General features: G+C 40.4%; 1 long non-coding RNA gene across 15 annotated transcripts; it reads right to left on the minus strand.

Moving 5' to 3' along the window:
* Positions 1 to 1,967: 1,967 nt before the first annotated feature.
* LOC147361148 (uncharacterized) lies at positions 1,968 to 17,223 on the minus strand. 15 transcript variants are annotated; one of them, XR_015139821.1, is made up of 9 exons: positions 16,983 to 17,223; positions 15,197 to 15,291; positions 9,673 to 9,752; positions 6,458 to 6,617; positions 5,354 to 5,483; positions 4,782 to 4,897; positions 4,529 to 4,577; positions 3,805 to 3,983; positions 1,968 to 3,199 (listed from the first exon to the last, which is right to left on the minus strand). It is a non-coding gene; the product is annotated as an uncharacterized LOC147361148 (long non-coding RNA). The 15 variants fall into 15 exon arrangements; XR_015139811.1 differs by having other exon boundaries at positions 4,685 to 4,897; XR_015139820.1 differs by having other exon boundaries at positions 4,685 to 4,897; positions 5,362 to 5,483; positions 16,983 to 17,201.

Here is a 17,223-nt window from a genome sequence, read left to right on the forward strand (position 1 = left end):
GTATGCCGGTCAGGAAGCAATAGTTAGAACTGGACATGGAACAACAGACTGGTTCCAAATGGGGAAAGGAGTACATCAAGGCTGTATATTGTCACCCTGCTTATTTAACTTATATTCTGAGTACATCATTAGAAATGCTGGGCTGGATGAAGCACAAGTTGGAATCAAGATTGCTGGAAAAAATATGAATAACCTCAGATATGCAGGTGACACCAACCTTATGGCAGAAAGTGAAGAACTAAAGAGCCTCTTGATGAAAGTGAAAGAGGAGAGTGAAAAGTTGGCTTAAAGCTCAACATTCAGAAAATGAAGATCATGGCATCCGGTCCCATCACTTCATGGCAAATAGATGGGGAAATAGTGGAAACAGTGGTAGACTTTTTTTTTTTTTTTGGGCTCCAAAGTCACTGCAGATGGTGACTGCAGCCATGAAATGAAAAGATGCTCACTCCTTGGAAGAAAAGTTATGAGCAACCTAGACAGCATATTAAAAAGCACAGACATTACACTGCCAACAAAGGTCCTTCTAGTCAAGGCTATGGTTTTTCTAGTGGTCACGTATGGATATGAGAGTTGGACTATAAAGAAAGCTAAGTGCAGATGCATTGATGCTTTTGAACTGTAGTGTTGGAGAAGACTCCTGAGAGTCCCTTATATTGCAAGGAGATCCAACCAGTCAATCCTAAAGGAAATCAGTCCTGAATATTCATTGGAAGGACTGATGCTGAAGCTGAAACTCCAATACTTTGGCCACCTCATGCGAACAGTTGACTCATTGGAAAACACCCAGATGCTGGGAGGGATTGGGGTCAGGAGGAGAAGGGGACGACAGAGGATGAGATGGTTGGATGGCATCATCGACTCGATGGACATGGGTTTGGGTGGACTCCAGGAGTTGGTGATGGACAGGAAGGCCTGGCATGCTGCGGTTCATGGGGTTGAAAGAGTCAGATACGACTGAGCAACTGAACTGAACTGAAATGATGCTGGGAAAGATTGAGGGCAGGAGGAGAAGGGGACTACAGAGGATGAGATGGTTGGATGGCATCACCAACTCAATGGATATGAGTTTGAGTAAATTCCAAATGTTGGTGATGGACAGGGAGGCCTGGCGTGCTGCAGTCCATGGGGTCGTAAAGAGTTGGACATGACTGAGTGACTGAACTGAACTGATTGAACTGAAAATGAGAATTATGAGCAAATTGTTTGCAAAAATGTTCTAAGTAAATCATAAATAGCAGATGGAAGAGCAAATCAAGAAATGTTTGGGTAAAGCTCAGCACTTGAGTCCCAAATTATGATTGAATGACAAGTAGATGCCTTTAAACAGTTGACAGGCCATAAGAATAAATGATTCAAGGCTGAAATATTTCCCAAAATAAATCGACATGAAGAAAAATAAAATTATCACAAGAAATATAACAAATACCTCCAATAAACACAACCACTTGATAGCTTTAAAAAAAAAAAATACATCTGATACCTAACCTATACAGCTACCCCAAAGTAAGAGCCTTAGCTCTGTACATATCTAAACAGATCAAATTTTGTAAAAAAAATTGTTCTTGAGAATATGCTTCCATTCTAACATTGTAATAGTCCACTACAAGAATTATACTTATTGATAGCTGCACTAAGCACTTCTACAAACATCAGTTAACTCATTAGCTATAATGATTCTGGAAAGGAAGAAGTTAGAAATATAAGTAAGGTGCAGGTTTTTCACCAGGTCTTCTGACTCTACTAGTCCTCTTACATCAAACCACGGTTACTTCTCTAGTACAAACATATCAATACAAAATAAGCCTCTTATTTCACTCATGGTGCATACACTAATGGTAAATAGGTAAAATTTAGAGAGCTCTTCTTAGACAATCCTGAGATTATTTGCTGTTTCCATAACTTTCAATACTTTTTTGTAATGTTTAAAATAGGAAGATAATGCAATAGACAATGAAAAACACTTATTACCACTAAATATTTATTATGTCATATCTATCACTGTTTTCAGAAGTTCCTTGTACTAAAATAGGACACTACATAGAGCAAAGTGTTAATTTTCTTACAAGAATGACATCTACAATACAGTCTCCAAATTGCCTATACTTTTCCTCCTTACCATCAGAGGAAGTTATAAACTACCCCAATGATCTATCAAGGAAGGGAAATCACTGCCAAAAATTAAGAGTATCTATCCCATGGATGGAGAAGGCTGGTGGGCTGCAGTCCATGGGGTCGCTGAGGGTTGGACACGACTGAGTGACTTTAGTTTCACTTTTCACTTTCATGCATGGGAGAAGGAAATGGCAACCCACTCCAGTGTTCTTGCCTGGAGAATCCCAGGGACAGGGGAGCCTGGTGGGCTGCCGTCTATGGGGTCGCACAAATTCGGACACGACTGAAGGGACTTAGCAGCATTGCTAGCAAAAGAGGTATGGTTTTTCTTCGTGGGGGAGCAGAGGAGGAGGGACTTTTATAAGTTTATTCTGAAGAAGTTACTTTTTTTAAAGTGTTCAAAAATGTTTTTACAACTGATCTTGCAGTTTTTACAAGTTGGAAAACTGTAAATGATGTGCAAAGGTCATTGACAGGGCATTGGTTAAAGAAATGACAGTGGAGCCAAGAATGGACTCTGATTTAGACACTGACAGTGATGATGTGCATGGAGTGATGCACACACTCATTCCAAAGCAGAGGGACTTGGGTGTGTAGCGCAGTCGATGGGGGAGCACACACCGTCTTCCTGGCCTAAACTGCAATCAGAGGAGGGTGCCAGCTCCTCCAATATAGTTGCAATAATTTTCAGATCAATTCCTATGGGAAATATTAAAGGCCTCTCCTTGGATAAGGTCATCGAATGTCCCTACCTGACTGTTGTAGACAAATGGATGTGAATTACAAGCATTACTTTATCTGACACATGAAAAATGTCATCCCTCCTCAAAATATAGATGTATAGGCTTTCACAAGCCTCTATACTTTCTAAGGTACATACTCTTCATTTATAAAATATATACATACACAGATACATACACACACATAAATGACTACAGAAAATACCCCAGAGTTCATTTCCTTATTGGCCATTTCTTTCTGCTTTTGTTTGGCAAGTGATTGGCCAGGATCCCCTCCTGTAAGATTCTGGCATTCCGTTCTCCAGAAAGCTGCTTCTGAGTGTCATATGTCGCCCTTCCATAACCTGGAGAGACACTATATGTAGTTTTTGGGCTCATATCATTAAAAGAAAAAAAAAAACAGTTAAAAGCTTAGAAGCAGAATATAAAATGAAATAAAACTGTTTAAAGGAAGTAGCCTTTTAAAGCACAAGGATCTTTATCCCATGTGAGTAACTCGAATTTTAATTTAAATGTCTGCTAAATTTATCACAGAGCAAAAACATGCAGATATAGTATTGTGAAAGGAAATCTCTTTACAAAGCATTTAACTAGTTCCTTCACAGTCTCAAGGCAAGTTAGCCTGTATTTTAACATTTAAAAAGCCAAAATTAAGACGTGGATTGGAATTAAGAAGATTACTTTGTCTAATGTATCAAAAGTGCCAATCATTATGTTAATAATTAAGCTCAAGTTACATCCAATCCTCCATGCAGAAAACACATACACAGCATCTACTAGAAGCCAAGAATGGCAAGAAACTCATCACATAAACTCTGAATGTCACAGTTCATACCTAGGTTGAGATAACATTTTGTTTGAAATCTAAATAATACATATGAAATAAAAGGGATATTATAAATAATATTGACAAAATGGTGCTAGAAATTTTCACCAACAATTACTCTACCTGATTCAGATCATTTCTCAGTCTTCAGTTCCATCTAGAGCTCTGAGAGTGAGTTCTAGTTGCTGTTCATTTCAACTTCTTTACTATATTGGTCTTCCTTTCTTCTTAATTGCTCCCTAATTTTTTCATATAACATATCAGCATTTCTTCTATTCTCTTCTTCTTGCTTTAAGGTCAAACTGCAAAATTTATAGAGCTCTTCTTAAAAAAGCATGAGACTATTCACTGCTGCAGTAACTTTCATTCCCTCCTCATAATGTTTAAAATAGTACATTGGGGGGAAATACAATGAAGAACACTTAATAATGATCACTGTTTTCATGCAGAGGCTTAGGAATAAAACAGCATAAATATTTTTTTCTTTTCTGTCTTGAGAAAAATGGCTACTTCATTCTTCTGTGGGTGGGAATGAAAAGTAATCTAAACTTTCTTAAGAATAGTTTAGAAATATGGATCAAAGACTGTTTCCAAATGTTCTCATACTTTAACCAAATAATACGCTATTATTGAAGAAAATGAATTCAAAATAATTAGAAATGAATCTGTAGAAAAGATGTTCCTTGTAGTATTAAACATAAGACAGGAAAGTGAAAAACAACCGAAAGTCAATCTGTTGAATCATGAATGAGGTTTCCCTTATGGTGGACTTCTGTATGATCATGAAAATGATCATTTGGAAAAATATACATTAAGTCATTAGAAGCATTCACTGTTAAGAACTTACATTATTTCCATGAATTTCACACTCCACAATACTAACGGCGTATTCTCCCCTGTAGAATCCCAGAGGGTAAGTTAAAAATTATAACACAAGTACGTCTCTGCAGTATTAAAGTAAATAACAGTTCAAATATTTCTTTAAAACTAGGATGCGCAGTACCTCAGTCTACCGAGCTCTCATTGCCACTCCACTTTCTGATGCCCTAACTGTGATTCACTTCTTTTCTTTCAGACAGTTCTTTCTGTAGCTCACCAACCTTATTTTCCAGTTTTTTAATTTCTCCTCTAAGTAGTTCACAGTGGCTTTTTTAAAGTTCCATTTATCTTTCACACAAAAGAATTGCATCCCAAATTTTCAACAAGCTAACACAATCTGCAACAAGAAGAAAACACAAAGAAACAAGAAACACCATGATATGAGTAATTTTTGAGTATAAAGGACTGTGCCTTTCATATTCACTCCTCCATACACTGAATAGATATTGAGTGTCTATCAAGTGGAAGACATTATTCTAAGCTCTCCAGATAAAACAGATAACCTTAGCTCTTGTTTAGCTTGCAGTCTAGTAGAAGAGAAAGAGAAATAAAATAATTACATATATACATATATAGTAATTATAAATTCAGGTACAATAAGAATGATCATAGGCTCAGCGTATACACTCACTTTTAACACAAAACATACTTGTCTTTTAACACAAAACATATTTCTAAGATGCACAGCACTGTAATATATCCGTAGCTCTAGAGCAGTACTAGACAAGGTAAGCCTATATTACTACACCATATACAAACAGGCTTCATATTGACATTTACACCACGGTCCTACCTTTATACCTCAAGCCAAGTGGTTCTACTTGCAACGTGGAATTCTTAGAGTACAGACATCACCATCCTCGGAAGCACTTTCAGATGACTAAGTCATTCAGGTAGCTCACGTCATTAATCTGTGCTTTGACCTACACATAAATAATACTGTTTCACAGTATCCTTAAAATATTTATAAAATATACTAACTGTACAAAGGTGATAAATAGTGCATCATTAAATGAAAAACAAACACTTCTTAAAAGGACAGATTTTTATCAAAATGATGATTTGATCAATAGTGTTTCTAAATCAAGTTCTCAAAGTATATGTCTCTACAACAAATGAAGATTTTCTCTTTTGCCACTATTCCTTTTACAAAATATTTTTTACTAGGATAATATTTTTTTAATTAACTTTTTTATTATACCTTGTTCTTTTCATTAGATGCTTTCTTTACAGCCCTAAAATGACAAATGGTTCTTTTCAGGCTAATATTAAATACTTAAAAATACAAACAATACCTAAACTTTGGCTTTTTACATAAAACCATTGTACTGGGAAATAATTTTTTACTAAAGAATTAAACAATAAATAAGAGTAGCATTAATGGGGTCACTAAGAGTCGGACACGACTGAGCGACTTCACTTTCACTTTTCACTTTCATGCATTGGAGAAGGAAATGGCAACCCACTCCAGTGTTCTTGCCTGGAGAATCCCAGGGACGGGGGAGCATGGGGGGCTGCCGTCTATGGGGTCGCACAGAGTCGGACACGACTGAAGTGACTTAGCAGCAGCAGCAGCAGCATTAATGGACAAAGAAAATATATGAATAATACTAATAAAGCACTGAATTTAGATCAAAGGAAAAGGAAAAACATAACGTTACTTGTGTTATTTGATAGGAAGCAGTATACCAGGAGTTTTGGTAGTTGTCATTTTCAATAAGAACTACCTTTTATGGCAATAAAACCTATCTGGGAGGTATTCCTTCATTCCTTATAAGAAAGAAACCCATTTTTAAGAAATCCATAACCATGCTATTAGCCTTCTGAGGACTTCCAATGCAACTGCTATGCATTGTTATAAGCACTTGACATGTCTTAAGGCATTTTTAATCCTCACAGTAATTCTCGGAGACAGGTAATACATTAGGTCCTCTACACAGGGAGAAATGGAGCACAGAGAGGCTGAGGATCTTGTCCAAGCCCACACAGCAGGTCACCAACAGACCCAGAATTCAAACCCAGGAAATCTGGCCTCAACACTGTGGTTCCAAAACATGCTGAGAAAGCAAGATTTAAATAAGTCTTTCTAAGTAATATGATAGCAAACGAACCTATATTATTATTCAATGTCTACCAATAACTATAGATAATTTCTTAATCTTAACATATTTTTTTAAATTTTATTTTATTTTTAAACTTTACAATATTGTATTGGTTTTGCCAAACATCGAAATGAATCCGCCACAGGTATACATGTGTTCCCCATCCTGAACCCTCCACCCTCCTCCCTCCCCATACCATCCCTCTGGGTCGTCCCAGTGCACCAGCCCCAAGCATCCAGTATCGTGCATCGAACCTGGACTGGCGACTCGTTCTATATATGATATTACACGTATTTCAATGCCATTCTCCCAAATCATCCCACCCTCTCCCTCTCCCACAGAGTCCAAAAGACTGTTCTATACATCAGTATCTCTTTTGCTGTCTCGTATACAGGGTTATTGTTACCATCTTTCTAAATTCCATATATATGCGTTAGTATACTATAAAAAAATCAAACATCTTTCCATGTAGGCAATATTGGAAATCTACTTGCAATAAAGACTTGCTTTTCATAAAGAAATTCATCAGTAGGCATTCATGTAACCATTCTGCTGTTTCTTCATGCATCTGACACACACTTATTGAGCAGACATGTGTTAACGACACTCTTAGGATGGGAAGGATGGTTTTAGTAATTTAGAACTTTATGACCCAAAAATAATAATTAATGAAAGATTGTCAATAGCTTTTTCTACTGAATATAAACAAAAATTTCCCCTTTTCCCAGGAATCTATAAACAACATGAAGTTAATATGATGTGGTGTTTCAGAGTACCTTACAAAACCGTAGCTACTCATGATGGTATGATCATCCAGAATCAAGGAATGATTCAATCCTATTCAGTATAGCCTAAGTGTTTGTATATTCATGATTCTATAATTTTTAAAAATCTGTGTATGATAGAATTAATTGAAGTAATCATCTCCATATTAAATTACATAAGAATATTACACTTCAGAACCAATGAACAAGCCCTTACCATAAAACTATATATGAACAGAAGTATTATGTACAATTAGTTTACCGTAATAGTTTAAAGATAATGTCATACAATCAATAAGCTTTCTAATATCAGAAATGGAAACAAGATTGAACTCAATGAACACGTCCTCTGCTGGCTCATTTCCAAAAGCATATATACACTAAAAGCTCCCCTCTGAATATAAAACAAGAAACTCCTTTGAACTCCCCATTCCTCTTCAGTTACCATCCAGTTCTCCATTGCCTGTCCCAGGAAATAGTGCCTATGGAGCTGTTTACGTGTATGCGATACAGTTCAGCTTCCAAGGGGACTAGTCACTGAAATGACTTCTGGCCAAAGGCACTCGTCCTCACCTTACCCTTTCACGGTTAAGTGAAAAATAACGTGCCTTACCTGAAAATAGGAGAAAAACGTGAACTCAAAACCCAATTTTGTCCCTGTTTGAATTAATTCATGTGTATTAAATCTACCAAAAATGAATTAGGAGATGATTTTTAATGTTATAAAGGCTGGCTTCCCTTAAAAATATTTCCCATCAGTATATCTTAAACAGGGAGTCCCTACAGCACATTTGAAAGCTTTTTTCTTTTTAAGGACTAATATCTGGAGAACAGACAAACTTTATATTACTAGGAGCCAAAATCTATTAACACCAATCAGAAAGAGGAACCAATTCCTAAATAAATGCAAATTATATATAATGGTAATGTTATACGTCGATACATATTACCTGCTTACCTTCAGTTACATGTGTGCTCAGTCCTGTCTGTGACTCTTTGCATCCCCTAGGACTGTAGCCTGCCCAGATCCTCTGTCCACAGGGACTCTCCAGGCAAGAATATGGAGTGGGTTGCCACAACCTCCTTCAGGGGATCTTCCCAACCCAGGGATTGAACCCAGGTCTCTCAACAATACTGGAGTGGGTATCCTATCCTTTTCACCAGGGGAACATCCTGACCCGGGAATTGAACCGGGGTCTCCTGCATTGCTCGTGGATTCTTTACCAGCTGAGCTACCTGGGAAAACCCTACATTCAGTTATATTAAATCTTAACAGCCACTGATGAAAGTGGATAAAGCATTTTTAATAATATTTACTGATTTCCCACCTGGAAATGAAATAAGTTATAAAGTTATTATTTGTACCCTAACACCAAAGGTCCAACCTGGAAGGTTCAATTCTTTTAATAGGCAGTTGGGCTGCTTCTATGACCTACTCTGTCGCTGAATATTCATCCCTAAGTCCATCCTAAAGGAGGTCAGTCCTGAGTGTTCATTGGAAGAACTGATGTTGAAGCTGAAACTCCAATACTTTGGCCACCTGATGCGAAGAGCTGACTCATTTGAAAAGACCCTGATGCTGGGAAGGATTGGGGGCAGGAGGAGAAGGGGACGACAGAGGATGAGATGGTTGGATGGCATCACCGACTCAATGGACCTAAGTTTGGGTAAACTCCGAGAACTGGTGACGGACAGGGAGGCCTGGCGTGCTGCAGTCCACAGGGTCACAAAGAACTGGACATGACTGAGCGACTGAACTGAACTGAATTGAACTGAAGTCAACTATGCCGACATATCAGACAGATATGAATCTTTAGTCTTGGCGTCAGTGACTGGCAGTTTCAATGGAAAACCTTGACCACTGGCAATACTTTCTCTTTACACGTATCTAGGTCAGGGACTATCATTGTCCTATTGTTCATAAATTCAATTCTTTAGTCCTAGTATTCAGTATTTGATCTCACCTTCTTTATCATGTAAAGAAATTATAAAAACGGAAGAAGTAAACAATAGCCAAGAGAGTTTTTTGCCTCAATTCCAAACACAAGCTGTAATTTATAATAGATTCTAACAATATTTTAAGTTTTCTCATTGAAGTGCTATAAAAACTTAAGTGATCATCTGTCGATTCTAAAAGGCTACTTTTGAAAGGAAATTTTATTTGTTATGAACTCTGCAGCAAACTGTATTATGTTGTTAAAGAAAACAGTATTAAACCAGAAATTCAAATTTACATTTTTACACACCTGTGAATGATTATTTTCATCTCCATCACATTTTTCTTCTTCCTCTCATGTCATTTCTAAGTCTAGTTCTGCTGACAGATCTGTAATTTTTTTTAATTACTTAGAATATTTAGATAAAGGACAGAATATTTAAAACATTCTATCAAATGACAGCTTATATCAATCTTAATCTTCAGCTGAATATTTACTTCTTTAAGAAATACTTCCAATGATCTCAGACTTCAAGAAACCTTGTGGGAAATACCAGAATTCATCAGGTTACAGGCACACAAACATCTCAAGGATTCATTCACAAATTCACCCAAACATCAGTGAACAAAACAATCAGAAACCAAACAAAATTTCAAAATACAGGACATATATATAAAGCCACAATATCTTCTCTTCTCTACTTCATAACAGGACCTTTTATAACAACACGCCAAGCTTCAACTGCAACATTATTCACAGTTTACAAAATTCCTTGATTTTCCTTTTCTCAATTTCTTAAATTGAAATGCTTCTTTCCTAACAAATTACTTTTCACCTTTTAAGACTCAGCCTGCTTTGTAAAGTTATCCTTGATTACAGCTGTCTTTCCCCAGATAAACAGGTATCTCTTTCCTTGTAGCTACCTTAGGACTTTATAGATTTTTCAAGTGTATCTTCATCACCTGAATGTAAATTATTTCTTCACATGTCTACCCTCTTGGCCCTTAGACTGCAGAGGACAGGCACTTAAAAATCATGCTGGTATACATAAGTCTTTAGTTCTTTTATTCAATAATTATTTTTTGGGTTCCTACTCAGTATGAGACACTGGAGTTTAAAGAAAAATGTAGATAAAAGGTATCAGGGATGGCTTTTCAAGAGATACTGCCTGAGCGCAGACTTACAGTTCAAGGGAACAGAGGGCAGGTGAGGGAGAGCACGGAAGGCTGCAGCAAGATGGGGAGAGAAGCACACACATGAGAGGGTAAATATTTGTTCAAAGTACAAGGACAGGTGAGGAGGGCATCCACAGAAGTTCAGGATTCCAGAGCAAAGGACAGAAAGGACGAGAGGTGGAGAGTCAGGCAGAAGTCAGATTATGAAAGCATCACGTGTCACTTTCAGATGTCTAGATATTAATGTGATTTGACGAGTGGTTCATGGTCACATGTGCTGTTTAGACAGGTGACTCGAAACACTACAGGAGATGGAATTTGAAGGGCATACAAATAAGTGGGGGGAGAAGAATCTGAAGGCATTAATAATGAAAAAAAAAAAAAGGTGATGCAGGCCTGAACTGGGGGAGTGTTTCCAGAAATATTTAGGATATAAAACTTTCTGGGTTGAGTACAGAATAAATCTTTATGAAATCAATACATGTACAAATCCTGGGACCCTGAAGGAGTAGACTCTGCCGGTTACTCGATAAAAGGTATCGACTGAGAAAAGAAATGATATGCATGAACCATCTGAAGTTGCTTCTATTTATTTGGTGGTTTTCCTATGTCACATCTTCCAGTGTTGCAAGGATATGTGTAGGTGTTTTATTTGAATTTGTGCTTCTTGGACCTACCAAGCTCACTGAGAAACAACAGCAAACAAGTCACTTGTAGAGATGTAAAAAAAATACAAAAAAAACACTTTGAGTTTATAGCTTGTAGTCACTATTCTAGGAGAGAATCTTGTAAATGCAAAGGTAACTTCTACAGGTGAGGAAGGAAAAGAAAAAAACGATAGGAGTGAAAAAAGAAACGGTGTATGATTTCTTACCATAGTCCTGATTGTATGACTGATTGAAGGCACTAAATTAATTGGTATTTATGGACAACACGTATTAGATGTGGTTATTCAATAGGCTGGGCATCGCAGTAGAATAAGAATTGCTTTTCTATATACTGCTTTTAAATGATACAGATCAGATCAGATCAGTCGCTCAGTCGTGTCCGACTCTTTGTGACCCCATGAATCGCAGCACGCCAGGCCTCCAGCACTCCTTAAAACCAATATTCCTTTTGAACTATTAATTCATTACAAATAATAAAACAAGTTGATATATTAGATGGATACAACTGAGGAGGAATTATGTAGCAAATTTCCCCTGACTCCCATTGTCACTCAGAAAGCCAATTCTAAAATATATAAAGTCATATAGAAAACACAAGAAATATTTTAGCATTTGGCTTCAGAGGTGCTCTTGCAGTCATACTGAGTATAATTTATAATGAACACTTATGAGTTCAGAGCTATGTAAAAATATATCTAAGAAGCTACATTTTGAGAAGGCAATCTCAAGATGTCTACGTAGGTCTCCCAACTAGATGCAAAATTCTAAATGTAATCCTGCTACACACTCTCAGGTATGCTACATACTAGCCGAAATGAATTTACTTTCCCCTAACTCTCTTTGTCATGTATGATGGTCTTACTATGGTAAGAGGAAGAATGCAAACACCTTTCTAAGAAATACCGTTTGGCTGTAGGTGGCATAAAAGGAGTCAGCACACGGTAGATTTTGCCACAGTATCTAATTTTGGAAACGTCAGTGCCCAGGTGGCCCAGGGCTGAAAGCTCTGGGCTTCTTCACTACCTTGTTTGCTTTCTCTGTTTTCTGGCAGCTGAGACCTGCACAGCTGATAGAGCGTGTAAGTCCCTGCCAGAAACACCACTCCAATATTCACCTTTTCTTTATCTATTAAGGTTGTCAGGGGAGTGTGTAATTTCCTCGGTTCTGTCTTGTCACAATAAACATTTGAAGTGAAGGACGTTAAACCCCTCAGCGTGTCACAGCTCTCAGACAGTGTTATAGCTCCATGTTACAGCTCAGTTTTACTTAGAAAATAAAGGAAAATACATCCTCAAGGCATGAGGGCACGCCAACCCAAAAGACACGAAGAGAAGAAAGGAAGAGAGAGAGAGGGAGAGAGACAGAGCACGCACGCATGGGACAGAGACCCCTGGACCTTTGGCTTCTCTTTTTATATGTTTTTTTCCTCCCCCTGGGCTTGCCGCATGTAAACTGGGCTAGCCAGGAGTGCTGTTTTTTTCTACCTGAGGTCCTCACTCTGGTCCTTGGACCTTCCTTTGTTCTATCTTTGTGGGCTCTACCCTTCCTTGTCTTTTAGCCACTGCCATTCTGGACTCCTTTTTCCTATTCTAACTACCTAACAAGGTCATCTGTCCCAATTCTGTGGATGCTGACTGATTTTTGGTCATTGATTGTGAAATCAACAGACACTGATCATCAACTTGCAAATGCCTGGCTCTTTGACAAGTCTCACTACTGAGGCTCAAACCAGTAGAATCCCAACCTGAAAAATATGAAAACAAAGTCTCCATTTATTAGAATGTGAGGAAGAATACAACTCTGATGACCTTCTACAAACTCTTATTTCAGAGAATCACTTCCACGTTGTCCTCTCCCCTCAAACTCACTACTGCTTCACAGCTTATTGTATCTTACACGTTACTCACTGTAAGTGTCTCTTCATGAAGACTAACTAGTTTGTCTCATTTTTTCTACTTTTTACTTTTCTAGTATTACTTACATTGATTCACTCAATCTGTTTGTTGCCTATTCTGTATTCCATAAGAACTTTATGAATAATTTAATTGCCACAGAATTATTAGATATTAAAAATCTTGCATTTTTCAAAATCAGTGTAGTATTTACTGAAAATAACACTTCTAGCATTTAGGGGATGAACCCTATTAATCTGTCTTGTTTCAAAACTTAGTTTGGTTTGCGACATCATGCTAATGCTTCAGAGGATTTCTGTGAAACAACTGCCAAAAAATCAGCTATCTTAAAAAAAAAAAGTCAATGCCTTCCATATTCAAATTAGTCTACTTCAAATAACAAACACCAGTACAACATATACGTCTGATGCCTGAGAGTTACTTAGAGGGGTGGGGTTTCCCCTACTTCTAGCACCACCACCCTTCTCCCCCACCCCCAGTATTCTCTGGAGCAACAATGACTTTTTCTCTTTTCAGTGGAAATACACTGGAGCCATGTAGAAGGAATTCTCTCAAGTGTCCTCATCAACTCCAAACTCACCTCCCTAAGGATTTACTTTCCTCTCTTCCTCCTGTCACTAGAATCTCTCCTTTCCAAAGGGTAATCTCTGGATCTGCGGCCTGAATTCTTCCCCCTTTACATGCCTTCTATGGATCATCTCCACCACTTCTTTTCCCCTCTCTGCTTAGCAATGGTATCTTACACCTGTAATTGCTACTGCAACTCTTTGCTTCCCTCTGGCTATAAACACGCTCAGAAAGAAAAACAAAATAATGTTTTTTCTTGATCCTATTCTGTCCTGCACTATCTGATTCTCTTTTTCCAGATTTCTCTAAAGGCAAGGCTACACCCTTGCTACTCAGAAAGCCTGTTAGAAACACAGAATCTCAGATCTCCTGCTCAGCAAGTACACTTCCCACAAGGTCCCCAGTCAACTAATTCAAATGTGAGAAACTCTGGTCTACACTGAGCCTGCTTCTACATGACCTCAACTTAATTTATTCTTCTAAAATCTTAGCCTCAACTTACCCTCAGGAGAAGGCAATGGCAACCCACTCCAGTACTCTTGCCTGGGAAACCCCATGGATGGAGAAGCCTGGTGGGCTGCTGTTTATGGGGTCGCCCAGAGTCGGACATGACTGATGCGACTTAGCAGCAGCAGCAACATACCTTCACTCTACCCTCACTTTGGAGACACTTCCCTCCAAATTCAAACTGCATTAGAAGCTGGAAACTTCCAGTGGACACTGTATCAGGCTGTAGGTTCCTTGATCTCCCCATCATGGCCCCTGCTCTCTCTTTCCTTCCAGTTCTTTTGTTTTGGCCTAGGTGACACCATCCTATGAAGCAGCATCATCTCATATGACATCAATTTGCACACATTTACAGCTGAGCGCCTATGCCCATGTTCCTGCACACAGGCTCACACACAGCTCTGCGTGCCCAGGGACCTCAATCCTGAATGCCTTCTCACAGGCAGAAAAACAATAAGACGAGGAAAACTCTGCTGTTCCTCTCGGACAAGCTCACTTCAAATTCATCACCCATGTCAAATACTCTCCCTTTTTCTAAAGACCTAACATTTCTTGCCACCTTCCCCCATAGACCCTTGCTTTCTTTTCCTTCATTTCCTCCCTGAACCCTATGCCTCTCTCATCCTTCATTCCCTCTTTCCTCTTATTTCTCAACCTTCCTGAGGTTGTAGACTATCTTGAAACACAACTAGTAATTTTTTTCTTTCAGCCATGATCACACTGACTAGGGATCAAAACTGCACCCCCTGCATCAGAGTCTTAACTGCACAGTCTTAACCATTGGACCAGACCTCCAAGGAAGTCCAGGAACTCATAATTTAGCTCCTTAAATGGCATTCTCAATTTAATCTGTGGCTGACACCTGATAAGATACACTATATCCCTCCTCGACTTTTTCCTCACTACGCATCCGACAGGTGATTTGCTTTGGCTATTAGAATACTTCAGCAGTCCCATTTTAATTCAACGTTCTGTCAAATGACCTATCAAATCTAGTTCTTACCTTCTACTTGTCCATTTAATGTCTTCTTTTCCTCTTTGACCAGCAGCTCCAGATAAATGATCCACATACTTCTGTGGAAGGCTCTCAGAGATACTCTGTTAAAATGAACACTGAGTTGCATGAAGATTTCCTAAACCCTTTCTAAGAAAATATCCTACTTTTACAAACTGCCCACGTTTAATCCAGGTAAGACAGGTTTTGCCAAGATCCCACATCTGCTAAGTGTCAGAACCAGGATGCTGACTTCAGGCACGGTGCTGGATCACCAGGCAGCAGCCGCCTGCAACGAAGAGAGCAGGCCCTTCCTATCTCCTTCCATTGGTGCCACCTTCAAACAGGGCACCCTTACTTTCTGTTACTTCAAGTATGGCTGCCATAAAGGTACTCCGCACATCCAAAATGCTTTGTATTATTAGCGTAAAAGTAAAAGTCGCTCAGTTGTCTCTGACTCTTTGCCACCCCATGCCCTGTACAGTCCATGGAACTCTCCAGGCCAGAATACTGGAGTGGGTAGCCTTTCCCTTCTCCAGATCTTCCCGACCCAGGAATCGAACCGGGGTCTCCTGCACTGCAGGCGGATGCTTTACCAACTGAGCGACCAGGGAAGCCCTTGTTAAAACATCACTAAAGCAAACGGCTGTTGTCATAAGCCCACAGATTTATCACTATCCCCCATACTTTTGAGTCTCTTGAAATGTTCCTTGCAGATCAACTTGACAATTCAAACGCAGTAATACTTTCAAGTTTCAAGAACTCTCTTTTCAAGGCCAAAGTGGTAAAAAAAAAAAAAAAAAAACACAATTCAGCCTGTTGCTCTCTGACGCTCTCTAGCAGTTTTACACGTGCACATGTACCAAAGAAACATACATTTGGTTGGGAGACTGGGACTGACACATACACACTACACACTATTGTGTAGGAAATAGGTAACTAATGAGGACCAACTGTATAGCACAGGGAACTCAACACTCTGTAAGAGCCCATACGGAAAAAAATGCTTTTTAAAGAGCTGATATATACACGTTAACTGATTCAGTCTGCTGCACACCTGACACTAACACAATATTGTAAATCAACTGTACTCCAATAAAAATCGAGGGGAGAACGGAAGGAAGGGACACAAACATTTGGCTATAGACTGACCTGGAATACAGCAATTTTTAGATAAACGTCACTTCAGAACCCAAAGTGTAGGGTAGAAAAATCAGGATATTGTCATTATCCTCAAATTAAAAACAATTAGGAGCCCGGTGGCGGCGGGACGCAGGCACTGGCCAAGCCCACTGCTGGCGCCTCACAGCTTTCTCCGGGCGCCTCGCCGGCCCCACGCGGAGGGGGCCCGGGTTCAACTGCCAGCTGCTCGCCCCTCAGGCCAGAGGGTGACTGCCCGCCCTCCCGGCTCACAGGGCCCCGGGGCGCCGGCGCGCGTTTTCCACTGACAGGGCCCCGTGCCCGGTTCACAGGGCCCCCGGGCGCCGGCGCGCCTTTCCCACCAACAGGGCTCACACGACCCCTGCGGTGCCGGCCTGGCTCCCCGCTCACACGCACCCCTCCCCCCGCTCCCCAACGGCCCGGCTCGCCGCTCACACGCTCTCGGCTCACGCTCCCCGCTCTCACGCACCCCTCTCCCCACTCCCCAGCGAACTGGCTCCCCGCTCACACGCACCCCTCTCCCCGCTCCCCAACGGCCCGGCTCGCCGCTCACACGCACCCCTCTCCCCGCTCCCCAATAGCCAGGCTCCCCGCTCCCCAACGGCCCGGCTCGCCGCTCACGCGCCGCCCTCACCCCAGTGCGGCGTGCGGCGCTCCCGCTCTCACAACCCCCGACGGCAGCCCCGCTCCCCGGCCGCACGCCCCCCGCGCAGGCGCCCGCCGGGCTCACCGCCCACACAACCCCGCCCCCAGGCACGGGCAGGTGCTGGCCGCTCACACGCCCCCTGCGCGCCGCCGACCCTCGCAGAGGCCCGGCCTAAGCTCTCCGCCCGGCGCCCGCGCCGTGTTCTGCGAGAAGCCCGTGGAGCCGGCCC

This window comes from Bos grunniens, chromosome 13, assembly GCF_055505025.1.
Source record: "Bos grunniens cultivar Pamir isolate PY7600 chromosome 13, Bosgru_T2T1.0, whole genome shotgun sequence".
NCBI classification, from domain to species: Eukaryota; Metazoa; Chordata; class Mammalia; order Artiodactyla; family Bovidae; genus Bos; species Bos grunniens.